We start from the raw sequence: 8,862 nt of genomic DNA, 5'->3' as shown, positions 1-8,862 counted from the left end.
TGTGCAGTCCAAATATGCGCACTAGGATGTCAATGAGGAAAAGAAAAACAAATTATATAAGGTCATTTTGATGCCAATCAGTCTAGGGAAATAAATTTTTGTCACCTATATTAGGGATGTTATAAATTTTACCAACTAACTTTTACAAAGCGATTGACATCTTGCCAATTAGAAAATAGCAATTCAAACAGTCATATATGTGTGATGATAGATATGTTACTAATTTAACTATATAATCTATACAAATTTATGTACGTGTTACTAATCACAAAAAAATTATTCGTACTTTAATTTTTATGTTTTTAAAAATTTACCAATCAAATTCATTGTCACATAATTTGCAAAGTTGTAGAGTAAAATATGTTGTATTTTTTGAATTTTTCTTAATTTACTATGCTATCAAAATTCCCAAATCAAATTTATTATCACATTAATTTAGGTAATAAAGTTTGTAGGATTTTTATCATTTTTTACTACTACTACTAACATATAATGTGATGTGATTGATACAAAATAAAAATAATACCATTAATGATGGACCAAGTTAAAAGTGATGTTTCAATCACAATAAGACATGTAAATTATTATGAAATTTGTTGCGTTTTGAGGTGGTGATAAAAGTTTGGCATATTATATTTATCATTTAATCACTTTTTCTTATTTTAACCAAGATTTAGTATGTCTCAATAATAGAGCTCAAATGCTATGGTTTAGGGCCACATGCATTTTCCTTGCATATATGGACGTTGTTCTTAGGCGCAATTTTGCCTTGAAAAATGAATAGCTCATGTGGTATGGTTTAGAGAGAGAAAAAAAAAAAAAAAAAAAAAAAAAAAAAAAAAAAAAAACCAATTTAATCATCTGATGCTAATTGAGGGAGTAATATTAGAAGGTATGATTTAAGCATAACCCCACTGCCAAAGTCTAATTAACATGATTTACTTGAATGATGCATGGCTTGATTGTATAGAATACCAAATTGGAAATGATCATGAAAAAATATTACAACAAAAAAATTCAGTAATTTTACCTATAAATAAATTAAAATAAAATAAATTATTCAGTAACTTTAAATAAGAATAAACTAACGAATTCCACGTTTGAACATCTTCAATCTTCAAGCACATATTTGTTTCTTCTAGCACCAAAAGCAAATCTATATATAATAAAGCAAAGGGAAGAATAAAGATTGGTGATACCAATCTTTCATATTAGTGTTATGCAAATTTGAGTTCATTGTAAACGAGGAAAGAAAAGAAAATGAATTGGTGTTTATGTCTTAGTGTCTGTTTGACAAAGATTATTTTTGCCAACTTATTTTACTATTCAGTTTATTTTTGCTATTATTCATTGGTCTCACTGCATTTTTTTGTACTATTTATGAATCACATTGTACTATTTCAACTAACATTTACCTTTTATTTACAATATTTTTAGTAAAAAAATTTCAGTTTTAGAAAATAAGTAAATTCTAAATAGACCCTTTGTTAAAAGAAATATAAGGAAGACAAAAGTTTTTCATTTTTTCATTTTTCATAATTATTAGCTAACTTAGTGGGATGTGATTGATTCAAAGTAAAAGTAATATCATTAATATTGAAGGACCCACTTGAAAGTAATGTTTCAATCGCAATAATACATGTCAATTATTATGAAATTTGTTGAGTCTTCAGTACTACTCTTTAGATGCTAGCCTTTGTGGTAATAAAAGTTGGGCATGTAGTCTTATATTTATCATGTGTCACTGTTTATTTTTTAACCAAGATTTAGTATTTGTCACAAATAGAGCCTAAATGCTATGGTTTAGGCACATTGGCACCATGCATATATATGAGCTTTCCCTGGTGGCTGGTATTTCGTTTTCATAGTCAATGCAGGGTTTGACCTAGTATGGGAAATTAACATGAATGGAAAAATTATTAAAAATAGATTACAAAGTAGGTTTATTTTTATCATTTAAATCCGATCAAGACGCAAGTTCTACACTCTTAGAATTTATGCTTTATTCTGGTTTTGAATTTGTGTTGTACACTCTTAGAATTGTGTTCTATCAATAAAGGTTTGGTCACTTGGCTTTACAAAGAGAAGATGAATTCTTTGTTAGTTTAACTAGTAAAATCATTTATTTTTATGTGGGATAGCATATTAAATCACGCCTATACTAAAATAAACTTATATTAATGTCTTAGCCTAACAATATAGAATAATTATTATAAATCTATAGGTTGTAGACTTTTAGCACCATGGCTATTGTCAATTTGCTGACATATTACATCTATGGTCTAATGACTCTAATCTCCAGTTTATAAAAATTTGCACAATTCTACAAAATGGACCATGCTTGCCTAACTTAGGGTCCGCTTGGATTGAGGGGGGAGGGAGGGGCTGTGGAGGGGAGTAGAATAAAGTTGGCTAAAAAAAGCCTCTCCCTCTCCCCTTAATCCAAACAGTCCATTAGGTTACTAATTGAAAATATCCAGTGCACTATTACAGGTTTTAGAACTATCCGTTCAATTGTAATCTTGGCTTTAGCTAAAGACGAGACTTGTAAAAGGAAACAATTATTAAAAGAAAAAACTCTTGGTCTCTAGGTTTTTTTCTTTTACTACCTCTAGAAATTAAAAAATAAAAAGACATTCATTTTTTATTAAAGAAATTGTTGTAGAGATTGATCCAACATGATAAATTAAGATAATTTGGCCAAGATTATTCCCTCTGAATAGGTTAAGGAAAAAAAAAGATAATAATAATAAATTGAAATATTTTATGAGCATTATATGGATGCTTGGAAAGTTGAGAAATTGACAAAATTAATTATTTTGAAGAAAATATTTGTATTTCCTAAATATGTTTTTTTTGGGAGTATTTTCTAAAAACAAAATTTAAAAAAAAAAAAAATCACTGACATGATCTATTGATATAGAATACAAATAACATCAATATTGATTCATAATAATATTTACTCTAATCCATATGAATAAATATCATGATGATAAAAGTTGTACCCCTAATATTGTTGCCGTCTAAATAACGGAATGGGGCAAAATGCATTAGTTAATGCCTTAATGGACAAGTATTCTCTTATATATGGAAAACTTTTCAAGTCATAGAGACTATAGGCCAATTGAAATTTTCTGCCACTTATGTGAGGCATGTTAAGTTGGTCAAATAAAAAATAAAGTCATAAGATTATAGACCTATGGTAGAACTAGTGAGACAAAGCACTCATGAAGGCCATGGCAACGTGTGGAATGGTCTGATAGGACTTGAGTACAATTGATTTGAGAGATATTCTCTTTAAAGACATTTATTTTTTATTAAAGAAATTATTGTAGAGATGGATCCAACATGATTAATTAAGATGATTTGGCCAAGATTATTCCCTCTCAAATTCTCAATAGGTTAAGGAAAAAAGAAGAAGAAGATAATAATAATAAAAAAGAGAAATATTGTATGAGCATTATATGGATGCTTGGAAAGTTGAAAATTTGACAAACTTAATTATTTTTAAGAAAATATTTGGGCTTTCTAAATAAGTTTTTTTTTTTTTTTTTTTTTGGAGTATTTTCTAAAAACACAATTGAAAAAAAAAAATCACTGACATGATCTATCGATGTAGAATACAAGTAATATCAATATTAATTCACTAGCCTCATCACACATGCTTAGCGCGTGCGATGAGGTTTTTTTTTATAATAAAAAAAATCAGTGTTTTTATTTTGATAATCTAATTTATAAATAGATAAAGTAATTTGAAAATTAACAGTATAGTAATCCAAATTTTTAGGTAATGTTTTAGTTGGAGTTAGAATTGCATTTTTACTGGATTATCCTTTAATTTTGTCTCTACTTAAATATAGGGGTGTAGGAGCTAGCATTTTTGAAAAAAAAAAAAAAAAGGAATCCAAACAAGAAAAACCTCTTAAATAATAGTATAGATAACAATATTTACTCTAATCTATATGGATAAATATTATGATGATAAAAGTTGTACCCCAAACATTGTTGTTGTCTAAATAACGGAATGGGGATAAAATGCATTAGTTAAAGCCTTAAATGGACAAGTATTCTCTTTCATTTTTGTTTTTTTTTTTGTTTTATATTTTATTTTAAAGACAATGGACTCAATGGAAAACAATTCAAGTCATAGAAACTATAGGCCAATTAATAGACATTTTCTACCACTTATGTGACACATTTTAAGATGGTCAAATAATTAAAAAAATAAAGTCATAGCACTGGGTGATGTAAATTCCCTTGAAATTTACTGTGTAATGTGAATTGAAAGAATTTTGAGGTTGGGGTTTTGTCAATGTACGATTTTGAGGATTTTCACACTATGTTTGATATTCCCTTAAATTAATCAAATATATTAGTGTGAAATTGAGGTTCTGAATTGAGGTGCATGAACCTTCAATATGGTGGAAAATAATAAGATCATGATTAATTATAGAATTGAATATAAAATCAGTTTAGTTAAGAAATTCAAAGGTGTATATATTTATATATATAAAATTTTAGGTGGTAAATTTAGCTTATGAAATTGATATATCTTGATCTATGATTGCATGAGACGTGACCATCATGTGATGAAAATAAAGCAGGCTCTTCTTTCTTTGTAGAGTGGGTCCTAACTAATAACTATTGCGGAAGCAATATAAAAAAAAAAAAAAAAAATTTTCATTTAAAGATCGTTGTACCACACAACCATAGATTCTAAATGAAACAAAAAATTGCGTACCTCTCTTAGCAACCCAAGTGTGTTGCCTCCCAAGGTATTCGCGTCTCTCTCTCTATTTCTTTTGAGTTTTCAGAAGACTATAGTATCATACAGTAGTTCTGATGGCCAACCACTAAATAGGATATTATAAAATCTTATTTTATAGTAGACTTCTAAAACCCTAGAGAGAGATTGGACGTGGGATCCTTAGGGATCCTAATCTTCAGCCGTAGAATTTTATCAATAACTTTTTGAACATTATTGACTTATCTTGAAACTCTTTCCAAAATTATTTCTTAATTTTCTCAACCATATCAAGAAAATATCTGAACTTCTACATATTGCAATAATGTCCATCAACACATTGTAATTGACCCCTGAAGATTAGAGAATTACAAATGAGGTCCCATTTCATATAATTTTATATCTATGTCCTTCCACCATACTATATTCCCACAAGCCACTAGGACTGGATAAATATCATTGTCATATCCCTAGCTTATGTGACCCTTAATTTCTTTATTTCATAATTTCTATTGGACTCCAAAATATCTTTAAAAACTCTTTAAATATATATATATATATATATATATATATATATATATACAATATTATATATATGAAAAACATTTTTGAAAAATGTCACCGGTCGGTTTTGTTTTGAGTCCAACTTCAATATGAAAATCAACTGAATATACTATCTTCTTTAGAGATTGGTGGATTCATTGTTGAGCATTTATATATTTTACTCATTACATACATTACCCAACGTGTCTGTATATAACCTTTAAAATTGGCATCACCAGTTGACATTGTCAAAGTTATATGCATAATAAATAAATATACACAAACCCCTCATGTTTGAGGACAATAGAAAAATTGTGATAGAACAACATTTTAATTAGCAATGATCACTCCATAAGGTGTCCTTGATCGGATCCAATTCAGTGTATGTACTTGTTACATTACACCAACTTGTTTGCTTAAAGTCACTACTTCAATGATGGAGAAAATCATCCTATCATATAGCAGCACAACAAGTGTAAGCTTCAGTGGTAATATTCAATTAATATCCACAGCCTAGAACAATTTAATAATATATGAAAAATCATTACTCCCTGTCTTTGGTTTCTTAACCATTAACATGATTTTTCCTACAGATGTGACATCACATGCCACATTTAAACAATGAAATATACCTATAAAAGTTATGAATGTGAAAATAAAATTTTATCATCAAATAAAAATGTATAGTATTGTTTTTGAGGGCACATAATTCTAACACTAACATCAACATGACAATTGACAATGATGGGAACCCATAACTTACAAAGTGGTGGAAAATTTCGATTCAAGAGTAATGAATTTTCATATCAAGACCTATTCAGTTGCTATGAAATTTACATATCAAGTGCCATACATTTTTAGAGTTTTTACACTCACAAAAATTACAATTCTCAAAGGTTGAAAATTCTGTGTGTTTATATATTGTTTCAAATAACCTAATACAAAGTTTACAAATTTATTTAGAAAATAAATAATTAAAATTTTAACTATTATTATTATGGTTAATTCTTACATGACAAAACCACCCTTGAACATGAATAAATATCTTATTTGGATGAACAATAAATATTTATTTTCTAAAAGGTTTTTGTCAAGGTCACCCATTGATGAAGTAGTTGTAATGGCTTCTTCTTATATGAGACTGCTTTTTGATAATTACAATAATGAAAAATGAGCATTAGAACTTAGAAACTAGAGTAAGAAGAACATGTTATGTCACTTGACTCTATTCTTTTAACTTTTCTGTGGAAAATTGGAAACATTGATAAGACACTTTTTTTTTTTTTTCCTTTTCCTTTTTCTTAACAAATTATTGTAATTATCAAAAAAAAAATTATGTAAATATGTATTAAATTTCTTAAAATGGTTCATTAATTTATGACCTAGAGGTTGGAGTCAGAAAAACATGTTATGTCACTTGACTTTAGTCTCTCAACTTTTATGTGGAAAATTGGAAACATTGATAAGACCTTTTTTTTTTTTTTTTTTTAAAAAAATATTATTTTTAACAAATTAATGGCTGAATGCACTGCTTCTGGTTTGGCCAAAATGGCTGAATTGCCCTCACGATTTTTTAATGAGATGAAAATACATATTTCCCCTCTCTTTCATATTTCATCTCCCAACACTTGTCTCACTCTATCAATATTTTTTTATTCCACACTTTCCATTACAATAGGATGAAGTCCAGTGACTCACAAACACAAGATCAAATTCATATGTTATCACCAATAGTGATATTTTGATGTACATTCTACCAGTAGCTATTCATTGTCAGACTATACAAATTTAGATAGTACATAACACATAAATAAGGAATGTTAACGTATATTATGTTATGGGCTTTAGGCCCAACTAAGTTACTTGTATAGTACACTTGTACTTGTATTACACTTTACTTGTACCGCACACATATGCCTCTTATATAAAGGCTCTGATACTATATTAGAAATACTGAATGCAATAGTATTTTATTTCACAAATGAAAGAATATACATTAGTACCTTTATATAGGAGGCATATGTGTGCGGTACAAGTAAAATGTAGTACAAGTACAAGTTCATAACTGGTGATGACCTCAGTGGCATTCAAGAACTCAAGAATTTTCTCAGTCAGCAATTTGAGATAAAAGATCTTGGACATCTCAGCTACTTCTTGGGTCTTGAAATCACACATTCTATAGATGAACTTTATATTACTCAAGCCAAGTATGCTTCTGAACTCTTGTCTCGAGCTGGACTCACTGATAGTAAGACTGTTGACACTCCAGTTGAGCTTAGTGTGCATTTGACTCCCTCAGGAGGGAAACCATTGTCTAATCCCTCTCTTTACAGACAATTAGTTGGCAGCTTAGTTTATCTCACAGTTACTCGTCCAGACATCTCCTATACTGTTCATCAAGTGAGCCAGTATCTGTCTGCTCCACGATCAACTCACTATATTGCTGTTCTGCGCATTCTTCGATATCTGAAGGGCACCCTCTTCCATGGCCTTTTCTACTCAGCTCAGTCTCCTCTTGTATTCCGTGCATTCTCTGAAACTGATTGGGCAGGAGATCCCACTGATCACAGGTCCACTACAGGTTATTGTTTTCTCCTTGGTTCTTCTTTGATTTCTTGGCGAAGTAAGAAACAAACTTTTGTGGCCCGCACCAGTATTGAAACAGAATATCGTGCCCTTACTGATACCACATTTGAGCTCCTTTGGCTACAATGGCTTCTTAAGGATTTGGGTGTGTCCACATCCTCTGCTACTCCCTTTTATTGTGACAATTAAAGTGCCATTCATATTGCTTACAATGATGTCTTCCATGAACGGACTAAACACATCGAGATTGATTGTCATTTTATCCGTTATCATCTTGTCCATGGTGCTCTCAAGCTTTTCTCCGTCTCCTCCAAAGATCAACTTGCAGATATCTTCACCAAGTCACTTCCTAATGGACGCACTCGTGATTTGGTTGACAACTTCAAGTTGGTCTCACATCCACCTTGAGTTTGAGGGGGGCTGTTAACGTATATTATGTTATGGGCTTTAGGCACAGCTAGGTTACTTATATAGCACACTTGTACTTGTACTACACATGTATCGCACACATATGCCTCCTATATAAAGGTACTGCTGTATATTCTTTGATTTGTGAAATACAATACTATTGCATTCAGTATTTCTAACAAGGAAATTTATGTGAGGGGGGAACTCATGTGAATATGTGATGGCTCATCACTTTGTTTATCTTTTTTTATTATGAAAATGACCCTTTGTTTCAGTTTGAATGTCAAGCTCTATATGTGATGGAGTATTTATTGCAAGAAATTTATTGGTTTCATGTTTCCTGTTCCAAATATACCACGAGAGTATACTACCTTGCCTGTAAAACAAAATATGCTATTCATTCAAGCTAGAACAGTTTTGAAGCCAAGTGTATGGCTAATTGGCTATTATATTGGATCATCAATTATTAAATTTACAAAAACCTGATTTTTAGTAAAATTTATTTTGTGAATTGAGTTATATACCTTGAACTTTAAATACTTTTTATTTATTAGATACAAACAATTCATAATTCTAATGTA

The sequence above is a fragment of the Quercus robur genome, chromosome 9 (genome assembly GCF_932294415.1).
Source record: "Quercus robur chromosome 9, dhQueRobu3.1, whole genome shotgun sequence".
Taxonomy (NCBI): Eukaryota; Viridiplantae; Streptophyta; class Magnoliopsida; order Fagales; family Fagaceae; genus Quercus; species Quercus robur.
This window is presented reverse-complemented; position numbering follows the sequence as displayed.